The sequence below is a fragment of the Cupressus sempervirens genome, chromosome 2 (assembly GCF_028749045.1).
Source record: "Cupressus sempervirens isolate cs-2001-9-10 chromosome 2, ASM2874904v1, whole genome shotgun sequence".
NCBI classification, from domain to species: domain Eukaryota; kingdom Viridiplantae; phylum Streptophyta; class Pinopsida; order Cupressales; family Cupressaceae; genus Cupressus; species Cupressus sempervirens.
This window is the reverse complement of record NC_143119.1, coordinates 653,491,420-653,505,692: the sequence shown is the minus strand read 5'-3', so window position 1 is coordinate 653,505,692 and position 14,273 is coordinate 653,491,420. Positions and strand designations below refer to the sequence as shown.

Genomic DNA, 14,273 nt, shown 5'->3' with positions numbered 1-14,273 from the left:
ATACCTTGTTTGAAGTGGAGGACTTTTTATATAGTTTCACTAGGTTTTGCATCAATTCTTTTATTGTTTTCACTTTTGTAATATTAAATGCCACTGATGGTTCTATGCATAACTGAATGCTTTCAAGTGCCTTTCTATCCAAAAGATTTCATTCATAATTTGACATAGATCCCTGATTCTTGGCTTTACCTTCCAACAACTTCCATAAATCCTTCTGATAAAGATAGTCTTCCATTTGCATCTTCCATAACTGGAAGTTCTGCTCGTTAAACCTATCAACCCTCAACTTACCCTTGTCTGCCATCGCTCTCACACAACCATGAGACTCCCACTCAACCATGAGACTTTCTTGTAGAGCATAACTGAAAAAACAACCTCACTCTAATACCACTTGTTAGGATTAAACCATGGACAAAAAAATAAAAATTATATGCAAATACAAACAATAATAGTAAATAATAGATCACATAGAAAAGAACACAAGGCACTAAGATTTAATGTGGTTGATGCAATACTTGGGCTAAATCCACCAAATAGCAAGTCTAATATTATTACAATCCAATGATTACAACCTGATTACAATCTGTAATCCCTTATAGCTCAATACTACCACAAGAACCTATTTCACATCACCACTATGAAACAACCTTAACCCTAAGCCCTTTTATACAAGTATTAAACTACTTTAGGGTTACTACATGCAATCCATAAATTAGCCATTACTTTAGTACCAATAGTACCACAGAATTTATGAAGTATGTAAAATACTTTTCTGATCAGTCACCACATACTAACAATCCTCACCCTCGCTTATTTAGATTTTGTGCAAATTATATTATACTCATATACTCACACACAAACATACATCATTTTCTAATCTATCTAGATTTTCCCCCTAATACAACATTTTCCCTTTCTACCCCACCTTTACTCACCTTCTTATCAATCATTATCTCTCTCTATCCCCTACCCTCAATTTTTCTTTATTAAAAGATCACTCTCTATATGCCCCCTAATCTCTCTCTACTTTTATCCTCTACTCACTTTTATGTCTTCTATCATCTCCTTCTAAAACTCTCCCTACCACCTCTATTCCTTCCCTCTCTTTCTATATTCCCCAATCGTTATCTCTCTCTATCCCCTACCCTCAATTTTTCTTTATTAAAAGATCACTCTCTATATGCCCCCTAATCTCTCTTTACTTTTATCCTCTACTCACTTTTATGTCTTCTATCATCTCCTTCTCAAACTCTCCCTCCCACCTCTATTCCTTCCCTCTCTTTCTATATTCCACCTAATTAATCTCTCCCTCAATCTCTCCCCTCCCTTATTTCACCATAGTTTCCTTCTCTCTTCCCCCATTTGTAAACTCTTTCTCTCTATGGAAAAACATAATAAGATCACTTTACTCTTGATCTCATTATATTTGTCCCGTAATCTCTCTCTCTCTCTCTCTCTCTCTCTCTCCCTCTCTCTCTCTCTCTCTCTCTCACTCACTCTCACTCACACACACACACACACATCCTTTTTTATTCTCTCTAGATATGCCCCCTAATATGCCTCTCTCCCTCTCAACCCTACGTCTTCTCTCCATCACATCCATCTCTCTTTGTATGCCCTACACTCTATTTTTCTTGATTAAAACTCTCTCTCTCTCTCTCTCTCTCTCTCTCTCTCTCTCTCTCTCTCACACACACACACACACACACACACAAATACATATCCCTTTATACTCTCTCTAGATATGCCCCTTAATACCATTCTCCCCCTTTCAACCCCACCTCTACTAACCATCATATCCATCTCTCTCTCTCTCTCTCTCTCTCTCTCTCTCTCTCTCTCTCTCTCTCTCTACCTAACACAAGTACATGTCCCCCTAATTTTTTACCAATTTAAATATTGGCCTACGAATGCTTTTTTTATTTTTATTTTTTCCTGATTTGGTTGAAATTTTGACCAAATTAGGTTTTGCCAATTTGGTCAAAATTTATACCAAATTGGGTTTAATAATATAGGAAGCAAAAAAAAAAAAAAAAATTAGGTTTTATTTTTCACACGTTCAAATTTGTTCATTGATCTCTCTGGAACCATCTTCTCTCATCCCAACCAATGTACTCAGTTGAAGGATTTGGGAAATCTTGTGAGATACCTAATTTTATTTCCTCTTACACTAAAGCTTATATTGTAATAATAAAATCAATGGATAGTTCTCCTCTCAAGATGAATATGTTATTATTTTATTTTGGACTGAGCCATAATCTTTTTGCATGAAAATCATTAGCTTCCTTTGTGCCCAATGCAAAATTTAATCTATTTCTTCTCTATCCAACAATATTGATTTGCACTTTTCAGATACATCTTAGACCTCCTTGTTTGCAATATAGGAATTAAGGTATTAATATGGTAGAATCTAGAGCTTAGCCTTAAGATGATGCCATTAGTAGTTTTTTCAATATTTATCACATTTTAAATTCTTTTGTAACATCTATGCTACCTACAAAACTTTTTCTATCATATCCATATTTTGCATGGATTAGAGCTCTTTCTCGAGCTTGAAAAAAATCAAACAATACTTTTATAAGCCTACCATCTCTTTTCTTAAACTCTTAGTTAGTGATATCATAGAAACAAAACCAATATTTCAAAATAGCTCCCTTTCATTTTCACTAGTCTCTCCATAGCTAGGTTGGAGCTCTTGACCTTGGAATGCTGGGAGCAAAACTATCAACTTTTTACCTTATGATGACATTTTTCTTGTTGATTATTTTTTTTGAAACAGATGTTCTGTTGTTTTCTCTTAGTTTTGTACTTCAACACAACCTATGAAAATTAATCATTAGGAGATGTAAGGGAGATTTGATGTTTATTTGTTTCATTTTCCTAATAATTATGCCTAAAGAAATTTGATGTTTATTTATTTCATTTTCTTAATAATTTGAAGCAATAGAAGGGTGTATAGGCATGAAAGTGACTATATTACCTGAAGCCAACAAATAGTTATTGATCTTATGATTATAAAGGTATCAAGACATTTGTGAGGTCGATAGCATTTTGATATTGTATTAGTTATAATATGCGAGTGTTTGGCACTCCTTGCAGCCATTGGTGTTAAACAAGTTTAAATTAGTTGGTGGTTGTTGACTCAATAAAGATATAGATTTTGGAGGGGGTTTTCATAGAGATTCAATTATAAATGGGTACCTCATCAAGCCTTGTTATTGGAACCCAAGTTTTCTTTCAACATTGCATTGTAGTCTCCTTGCTCTTTCTACATTTTTTGTAATTACATTATTACTCATCTTAAGAGGGGGTCTTAGAGAAAAAGTTTAATTTAATTTTACTAATTAAATTACCTTTTCTCTCTTCTTAATATTTCTCTTTATGCACTTTTGTGTTCTCTATTTAATAATTGATTAGCAATTATTAAATAGCTTTTACATTTTAGGGTACCTTTTGTAACTTTTTAGGTTACAATTTCAGGTTTCGATCTCCTTTTATAAGGATTGATCTTTTGTAATAATCTATATTTTTCTTTTTCTGAGAATACAATTAGAATATTTTTAGAGTAAACCCTTGCTTCTTCTTGTCTTTTTCTTCTCTGTGACAAGTTTTCTACATGCAGGTATTCGAGGGCTTTGTAGATTCGTTTTGCATATTTGCTCAAATCATTCATAATACCCCCTTTCAATATGACCATTCTCCCTACAATGAATCTTAGCTATTTTGATTTTTTTCTTCTTGTCTTTAAGTTGTTACAACTCTTGCAAAAATAATAGAATTTGCCATCGCCTCTTTGAGAGTTAGACAACAATCTAGCGATTTTCTCCCTATTTTGATCAAATTCCCTTGTATTATCTAACATGATCATTCATCATGGGAATAGCTTATTCTTGTACCCTTATTGAGTTGGTTTTACTTAATGTTTATATATGCACATATGGTTTTGAAAGAAAAATTTGGTGTAATTAATGTGTATATCTACAAAAATATTGGACATGTTGTACTTAATGTTTATATCCACACATATGGTTTTGAAAGAAAAAAATTGTGTAATAAATGTGTATATCTACAAAAATATTCGACATGTTTTGGTTGATGTTTATATCTACACATATGGTTTTGAAAGAAAAATTTGGTATAATTAATGTGTATATCTACAAAATTATTGGACATGTTGTACTTAATGTTTATATCTGGACATATAGTTTTGAAAGAAAGATTTGGTCACTTCACTCAAACTCACCATTATTCCTTTTCAAAATCTCACCTTTGCATTTCATCCCTACTCATCGCATTTCTCGCCCAATGATCGACCCATCTCACCCCTATAAATATGCTCCATTTATATCTTCATCTACCACATCAACACAACACCCATTTCATATTGATTACTTATTTGGACTATCTTTCTCCAATTGGTAAGTTTTTATAGTGGTAGAGAACTAATTATCTTAGTTGTTGAGATGATTTTAAATATGGTAGCGAAATATATTCTGAAGTTTGATCAAAATTTAAGGCACAAGATAGAGTTTATGGAAACATACTAGAAGGAGAAGGACCGGCTTTAAAAAGAGACAGCATGGCTGAAAAAATAGCTAGACAACATAGAGGACATTATGGGAGCATTGGATAGAATCCAGGAAAGTTTAATGGTAGGTACTATGACTTTGGAATCACTTGCAAGTCCATTTTAGAATTTACAATCCAAAATTGGGAGGACTAAAAGTTATGCAATTTCTAATGTATTACATCTGCATTTGCTTTTCCATTGCTTATAAGAGTGTTTCAAGATTGGAAACCACTTCAACATTTTTTGCAAGGTTTAGAGGTAGTGTCATTGTGGTAGAGCCTTCTACAAGGGAATGATCCTCATGATTATGGCATATACACATAAGAAGAACTAGCTTCTTCAACTCCTTACACTCAACTCTTCACTAAAGTTATTCTTCCAACAGTGAGAATAGTTACTACAAATTACTAGGAGCCAAGGGACCTTAAATCTATGCTGCATTTTTTAGAGATGTGGGAGAAGTTACTACTGGCTTTAATACATCATAACATTATGGATCATATAGAAAGGCTCAAATTAATAGCAGAAGTAGATACTTGGGATCCTCACAAGGAGACAATACCAATACATGCATGGTTACATCCTTGGCTTCCATTGTTGGGCCAACATATGGAACCTTTATACCCAAGCATTCATTGTAAGTTGTAGAGTGTACTTCATGCCTGGCATACAAGTGATGCATCTACATATGCAATTTTATCATCTTGAAAAATTGTATTTGATCCTACCTATTGGGAATAGTTGATTGTTCATTTTATTGTGACTAATCCCATGACATTCCTATAGGAATTTTTAATCAACCTAGCTAATAAGAAACTAGACTAGTTTAAATGTGCTATGGCTTGTTTCTTTCTAAAAATATCTTTAGATATGTTTTTGTAAAATTTCTTGCGAACTCTACCCATTTTTCCTAGTCTATATTATTTTTGTGTAGGATCTTGAGGTAAGTCACTTAGAATAAGTTGAGTGAGTTTTCTTGTTTTATTATTTGGATTCTAGAATACATATGCAACTGGATCAATTTTTCTTTTGTGCTACTTGATGTAATAAGCACCTTAAAAAAAATATTTGTATATATAAGAAGATACATATTTAGAAGGAAAAGAAAAGAACATTTAAATAGGTACCTCTTCTCCCCTTGAAAAAAATTGCAGAACAAGGGCACAGAGATCACAATGACATGATATAGCAACAAAATCGCAAAGTAAGGGCATGAAGATCATAATGGAATGACAACAAAATGAAAAGATCACAAGGGTATGGCAATGAAATCTAGCGGTCACAAGGGTACGACAAAAAAAATCCTAAATCTCTACTGATCTCCACCCTTGTTTGAAACTCTCCACCCTCTTTCACGCGCAACTCTCCTCAATCAATCAAAACAAATGGGGAATGATTAATGTCATGCTTTCTTCTTGTTTTTTAATAATCATTCTAATGTCACAATTACGACACAAACATCAGTATTACAACAACATTTTGGACAACATTAGTATTCCAGAGAAGGGGAAGGTGATAATTGTGGATGCAATTGTGGAAGAGAATGGATATTTGGGTTTAGCTTTTGATCTATTCATGATGGCTCATACTCATGGTGGGAAGGAAAGATCTAAACATGAGTATAATATTTAATCTCAAGCTACTGGATTTCAATGTTATAATATTATTAAATTCCCCTTTGTTTAGGCTACTATAGAACTCTCTAAGTTCTGACTAACTGGAGAAAATTTCTCAACAAAAAGATGGTATTGTAAAATATTATATATGAATAAATAATTAGTAAGATGCACAATTTAAATAAGTTCTTTAACAAAACTAGATTTTAGTGATTCATAAATTTGTTAGTTTAGATTCATATTAAAAGAACTAATATTAAAGGTAATATGAGAATATGTTAATGTTTAAGCTTTTTATCTAGTAGAAGGGAAAAAATTCTATTTTGTTACCTCTATTAATAACATATTCAACCATCTTTCATATAAATAAATTATTATTCTTTATTCTAAAATTTTTTATTATTATAAATAAATATTATACTCAATATACTCATGATAAAAAAACATTATACATATATTTTATACCATCATTAACCTAATTAAATAAAAACTACTTTGATAAATTTTAATATTGATGTCAAATTATTCATGTTAGAAGAATGTTTATTTTATTTTGAGCAATCATTTACTATAGAGTCTAATCTAGATTACTGCTTATCATATCCTTACCCTAGCTTATTCAGATTTTGTGCAAATTATATTATAAAAGGTCAGAAGATAATCATTGGAAGTATAAAAATAAAATTATTTTTCTATGTTATAATAAATGTAAATATAAATATAATATTTAAGACAAAATGAGTTCACGAAGAAAAGAAAACATTATAGTCTACAAAATTTGTTGATTCTAAAGATGTGTTTTTTTTTTTTTTCAAAATAATTACTTGAAGAAGGTCCTACAAATATGTTTTCTAACTATGCTCTCATAGCTAGGTTATATCAATTGACATTCTTTAATAAGAAATGGAAGGTGAGGATTCACAACACTTCCACAAGGAAAGATATGGTTGGTTGCAAGTGAATGGAACAAAAATTCACATGCAATAGAATCTTTGAAAAACACAACAACATTAGCTAAAGTTTTCTCACAAACATTTTCCAATTACCAAAAACATATTTCTCCTATCCATAAGGAAAGGAATGCAAGAAACACATTTTCAATGTAGACATTAATAAAATATTATAACTTATACAACATATTTGCATTATTTAAATGATTGAGCCCTTGCTTCCCTTGACACACATTTTCTCATACATTTTCTCTATTAATATTTTATTTAAGAAAAAATGAAAAGTGAAGAGAAGCAACCAATTTCTTATAATTATATGGATAGAAGTATGTGTATATAAATTTTGGCCATCAAGCCTATAGAGGAGAGATTTTTTAAAGGACAAGATTGAAGTTTGTTGGTACTAATCAAATATTCGCATCATATTCAGAAGATCAAAAAACCCCATATCAACTTTATTTTACCAAAATTAGACATCTGAGGTCAAATCTAGAGTCATTTGATTTTTGGAGTTGCGATAGTGGCGATTCAAGATAAATAATTACAGAGGTGATTTTCAAACAGCGATATCTCCCTCATACGGACTTCTTTTTTCAAACAATTTTTTTTTGTTTTGGGGTAGAATGTTGTCATCTACACATTCGTGCCAGATGTTTGACATCCTTGTTCCTAAATTTTTTTTCAAATTGCAAATCCTGATTTTTGCAACTTCAAATGCTTAGTACAGGCTCATCTGGACTCCAAATCAAGTTTCATTTTTTTGAAAGTGAATAATTTTTCATCTACTTTCTAGATTTGCAATCAGATTACAAGCTTGTGTGGATAGAAATATCACTTTTAGGAATAGGTCATTTCTTTGCATTGTATTGCTTCAAAATTATTGTATTTCTGAGCTACATTGTAAAGTTCTAGATTCGAACTACAAGAGCAAGTTGTAAACAATAAAAATTAGAAGTCCACTAAGTTCGTTTTAACAAAGTGGCCTATTATAAACACACTACCTAGAAAGTGCCAAATCATACATCAGTGGGGGTTCACTAATTATTTTTGCATTTTTGGGGGGTGCATACATACATTGATCTCATGAAGTTTTATTTCACATGTCAATTTGGTGTTAGACCAAGGTTGAAAAAGAGGAACTATCAAAAATGGAGTGCCTTGATAACTTATCATCTAACAAGAGAGCATAAGGAAGTATTTCCTTATCTATGTTCTAAAGAACTACACTCTGATGATCATACCCCTGTTAAAATATTTTTAAATTTCATTTATTTTAGTGTCAATAAATATTGCTTTGATATCATTGAAAATTTCAATGATCCTTATGACATTTGGATGGCTCTTTGGAAAGCATATGGACGTCCAACAGTTCCTCCATTTCCAGAGGACATTCTACCTCCAATCACTCCAGTTATGGTACTTTTAACTCCAGATGAGATCTTAACTCCTGATGCTTACATTTTTTCTACTAATCTAGTTCTAACCATTGATGCTTCTAATTCAGTGCAACAAGAATTACCATGTCTTCCTACTTCAGCTTCATGGGCTGGCTTCCTTCTAAACATTGTAAGGTTGTTCATGCAGCCTCACAATAAGATGTGGGAGACATCATCGATGACATTCATCTTCTCTTTGTTGAGGAGACTTCTTCACTTGTTGTGAGGGTACACTCTGACCCTCAACCAATTGATCATTCTAATATGATTGTGGGCATTTCTTTATAGCAAATAGAGAAGGACTCTTTTACTTCAAAGGAGACATCTCGATCTTTGAAGATTGTATTTTAGTTTCCTCAAACATCATATTTTCTAAGGATTCTTCCTATCATTTTGGGAGTGTTATCTACTACACCTATGGCACCACTTCTTCCCACAAGGCAGAACTTCATTGAGCTCTCATGGTGTAGCTTCTTAAATCATCAAGGAGCTTCTTTCATGGGTGTACATACATTATTGAGGAGAGATGACATTACTTATCTTCCTACATCTTCCTATCAGGATGCTTCATCATCTTTGGAGGTTGATTTAGTTTCATACATGGACATGTTATCTTGTTTGCCACATTTTTTTGGGCATTCACTAGATTGGTTCATTGCATCTATATTCATCAAGGACTTGTCAACATTTGAGCAAACTTTAGAGGCAACATTGATAGAATATTACATATGGATTCGTCTTCCATCTTCCTATCCACAGTGGGAAGCATACTTTCACCTATACTTGGTGTATCTTCTTCCTAAATGGAGAAATGTTCGTTCTCAACATTGGATTTACTTTTGTCTTCAAGCATTCATCATCATGACATCCTTCACTAAGGGGGGGATTTCGCCAAGGGATTCTCTATTGTATATGCATGATGTATGTCATAATGGGGGGGGTCTTGATTACTCCATCCATACATGCATCTTTCTATATTGTACATATCTCTCTTTTAGAGGGTTTTTCCCATGATATTTTTCCTCTTTCTCAATTTTTAGAGAGATTGCATTGTACTTCAGCATTTTATTTGTACTTGGGTACCTAACATGGCCTAGTAGACAGGACCCATCATGCATTTCATTGTAGCTTTTATGAGCTTAAGTGCATTCCCCTAAGTTTCACTTAAGGGGGGGTGTTAGTGTAAATAATTATTATTTACACTTTACTTAAGTTTACTTAGGATAAATTTATTATTTTATTATTTATTAGGTTAGACACCTAGGAGTATGCATACTTATATGAGTTGTCATGTTGACAACACAAGAGTTAGCAACTCTAATTTAGCATATGGTGTCTACAACACTTGAGTTTGCATAATCAACTGAGGTGTCATGTAGATAACAGAGTTGTTGGCACTCTAATTAAGCACATGGTGTCTACAAGATAATTTTATATGACACACCTTTGTTGGCTTATCCTCTCTTCATTGCACTAACTCTTGTGTTTAATGGATGATAATCCACTCTTGGTGGACATGTGCTTAGTTGTGAGGCTTATCATATTGCTAACTCCTAGACATTCTAGAAGCATTGTAGAGGCCTTTATATACTAGCACTCCTAGTGTACTTATACATCAATTTGAATATCGTATTGTTATTCTGATCATATTCTATTGGTATATTTTGTGCTAGTTATTGATCTTCTTGGTTTTGGGTGATTTTGCCCTAAGGAAAATTCTTACATGGTATTAGAGCTATACCAAATTCTTACACTATGATACTATGTTAAAGATAAGATCCATTAATCTATTCTATAACATGTAATAGCACTTGTGGATATCTTTTGTGTATTCCAAGTTACTATATGAATGAATATATATGTGTTATAAAGAGGCATGTCTCTTGAAGAGACACATCTCTTTAATATATTAACTTACATTAGTTAAAGATATAACATAAGTAATATACCCTTAATATATTATAATTATTATATAACAAGATATATATATACACACATGCACTCTTAACATAAGTTAAGAATTCCATAAATAATATCTATTATATATTATTTATATATCTCATATATATATATATATATATATATATATATATATATATATATATATATATATATATATATATATATATATATATGTATATATATATATATATGTATATATATATATATATGTATATATATATATATATGTGTATGTATATATATATATATGTATGTATATATATATATATATGTATGTATATATATATGTATGTATATATATATATATATGTATGTATATATATATATATGTATGTATATATATATATATATGTATGTATGTATATATATATATATATATATGTTCGACTGAACTATAACATTAACAAACATATCACCTTTGTAGAGCAAGTAACAACAATAATAGCCACACCATTACAAGTAATACCAAGACAAGAAGTCAAAGATGACATAGCAACAAGAATCAGAAGTATTTTATAGTTGGTCAAGTCATTGATAGAATGATTCCTAATAATAGGATGAAAAACATTTTGCTAATTTTTCATCATGTAGCGGATATCAAAAATGGTAGAACTCCAATCATATCTATTTCATTTTTGCTATATCTTTTGGTGGTGGCCAAATGTTTAAAATGTTATTATATGAATTGGCCCAGATCTGAAACTCTATCGTGTGGTTGTTACTCATACATTTTGATTTGACTTATAACTAATAGAAGAAAAAAATGAATCAACAGCTAAAATGTGAATAAACTTAAATCTAGAATTAATATGAATAGAACCCTCCTATTACTTTTCAATATATCTAAAGAGAATTTATATTCATATTTTGATTATATAATATTTTTAAATTGAACTACATTTTATCAAAATTCATATTAAACTATTTTTTCATAATTATTATATTTATGAAGTATACAAAAAATTATGAACTCTAAGTATTCAATAATTGTCTTCCTATTCATATTCCCTTTTACATATGTAAACACCAAAGTATTAAAATTAAAATTGAAAAAATTTAAATTATGTTCACTTTTAATATTGTACTAATATTAGCTATTTACTGATTAGAACTTAATACTAGTATACTTAAGTTTTAAAAATTTAGATAAAGAATCTTTGGAAAATATAAATTTGTTTCCGAAAACTTGAAAAAAACAAAAAAAAAAAAAGGAATTTAAGGAAAATAATAATAATAATAATTAAAATATATGTTAGTAACCCTGCATGTTACGCCCTTTTTCAGCGCGTTTCTCTCTCCGTGAGTGAAGTAATGCAAGGAACACATTTTCAAGGTACATGTTGATAAAGTGTTATAATTTACACAACAATTTGCATTATTTAAACTGCTGAGACCCTGCTTCCCTCCTCACAGACACGCAATTTGCTTTCTTAATATCTTATTTGCGCAGAGGAGAAGAAAAGAAAGGAGAGCGGCAGCCATGGAAGCCGAGCTGAAGCTTTACGACATCATCTTTTCCTTCGCGCAGCCGATGGCTCTGAAAGCCGCCGTCTTGCTGAACATTCCGACCATTCTTTCCGATTCCGACGAGCCTCATTTCTTCCTCCACCGGAAAATCTCTCATTAACTCCGACTAACTCGCCAGAATTCTCAGATTCCTCTCCTCTCATGGAGTCTTCTCCCAAACTCCAATCCTCTCCAAGAGCGGACAAGATGTGAAAAATGCATACAAATACGGATCGACGGGAATCTCAAAATTATTGGTGGAAGAGAAAGGGGGAAATTACCGAAAATCAAAATCGAAATCTTCTGCGGCGCTTCTGATGATGGAAACGAACCGCGATTTCCTGGAAGCGTGGCATCATTTGTACGACTGCACTGTCCATGGCGGATCTCCGTTCGAGAGGGCTCACGGATCTCATATTTGGGATTTTGCGAATTCAAACCCTGATTTCAGTGCCATCATCAACGACGCCATGGCCAGCAACTCCCCACTGATAATGAACGCCTTTTTTGCAAATTATGACGGATTTGAGGGCGTCAAATCTCTGGTGGACGTCGGGGGAGGCGTTGGATCGGCGGCTTCCATGATTGTTCACAAATTTCCTCACATTCGTGCCATTAATTTCGATTTGCCGCATCTCATTGCTTCCTCTTTGAAAGACATTCCTGGTATGAAAAATCCAAACTTTTTAAATTTTCAACAATCTACAGACATTTTAGTTTCCATATAAGTGATCAATCATGAAATTGTTGCAGGGGTTGAACATGTTGCTGGTGACATGTTTGAGAGTGTGCCTTCTGCTGATGTGATTCTTCTCAAGGTAAAATAATGTGTGTGAAAAGATTATCTATAGCTAATATAATGAATTTAATTGATTAATTATGGTTTCTCTGGTTTATGGTGAAATGCAGTGGGTTTTACATGATTGGAGTGATGAGGAGTTTGTGAGATTGTTGAAGAATTGTTACGAGGCGATTCCGGAGAAGGGGAAGGTGATAATTGTGGATGCAGTTGTGGAAGAGAATGGATGTTTGGGGTTGGCTTTTGATCTGTTCATGATGGCTCACACTCATGGTGGGAAGGAAAGATCTGAACATGAGTATAAGATTTTATCTCAAGCTGCTGGATTTAAGCGTTGTAATATTATCAAATTGCCCTTTGTCCAGGCTGTTGTAGAACTCTTTAAGTTCTAAATGACTTGAGAGACCACCTCAACAAGAAGATCGTATCTAAAAATATTATATATGAATAAATAATTAATAATATTAACAATCTAAATAAGTTCTTTGAGAAAATGAGATTTTACTAATTTGTAAGTTTCTTAGTCTAGATTCATATTAAAAGAACTAACATTAAACGAAATGTGAGAATATATTAATGTTTAAGCTTTTTATTTAGTAGAAGGAAAAAAAAATTATTTAGTCACCTTTATTAATGACATATTCAACCATTTTAAAATAAATAAATTATTATTCTTTATTCTAAAATTTCTTATTATTATAAATAAATATTAAACTCAATATACTCATGATAAAGAAACATTATACATATTTTATATACTATCATTAACCTATTAAATAAAAATTACTTTGATAAATTTTAATATTGATGTCAAATTATTCATGTTAGAATAATGTTTATTTTATTTCAAGGGAGAATTTACTATAGAGTCTAATCTAGATTACTGCTTATCTTATCCTCACCCTAGCTTATTTAGATTTTGTGCAAATTATATTATAAAAGGTCACAAGATAATCATTGGAAGTATAAAAATAAAAGGATTTTTCTATGTTATAATAAATGTAAATATAAATATAATGTCTATGAAAAAATGAGTCATAAGTAAATGAATGCTTCACAAAGAAAAGAAAACATTATAGTCTACAAAATTTATTGATTCTCAAAGAAGCATTTTTTTTGTCAAAATAATTACTTGAAGAAGGTCCTACAAATATGTTTTCTAACTATGCTCTCATGGCTAGGTTATATCAATTGACATTCTTTAATGAAAAATGAAAGGTGGGGATTAGCAACACTTCCACAAGGAAAGATGTGGTTGGTTGCAAGTGAGTGGAACAAAAATTCACATCCAATAGAATCTTTAAAACACAACGACATTAGCTAAAGTTTTCTCACAAACATTTTCCAATTACCAAAAACATATTTCTCCTCTCAATAATGAAAGGAATGCAAGAAACACATTTTGAAAGTAGACATTAATAAAATATTATGACT

At 31.6% G+C, this 14,273-nt stretch overlaps 1 pseudogene across 1 annotated transcript; it reads left to right on the top strand.

Moving 5' to 3' along the window:
- The first annotated feature begins 11,977 nt into the window (after positions 1-11,977).
- LOC149575066 ((R,S)-reticuline 7-O-methyltransferase-like) lies at positions 11,978-13,319 on the top strand (annotated as a pseudogene). The gene is made up of 3 exons (XR_016359670.1): positions 11,978-12,706; positions 12,794-12,858; positions 12,950-13,319. The product of XR_016359670.1 is annotated as a (R,S)-reticuline 7-O-methyltransferase-like (transcript).
- Positions 13,320-14,273: the final 954 nt, after the last annotated feature.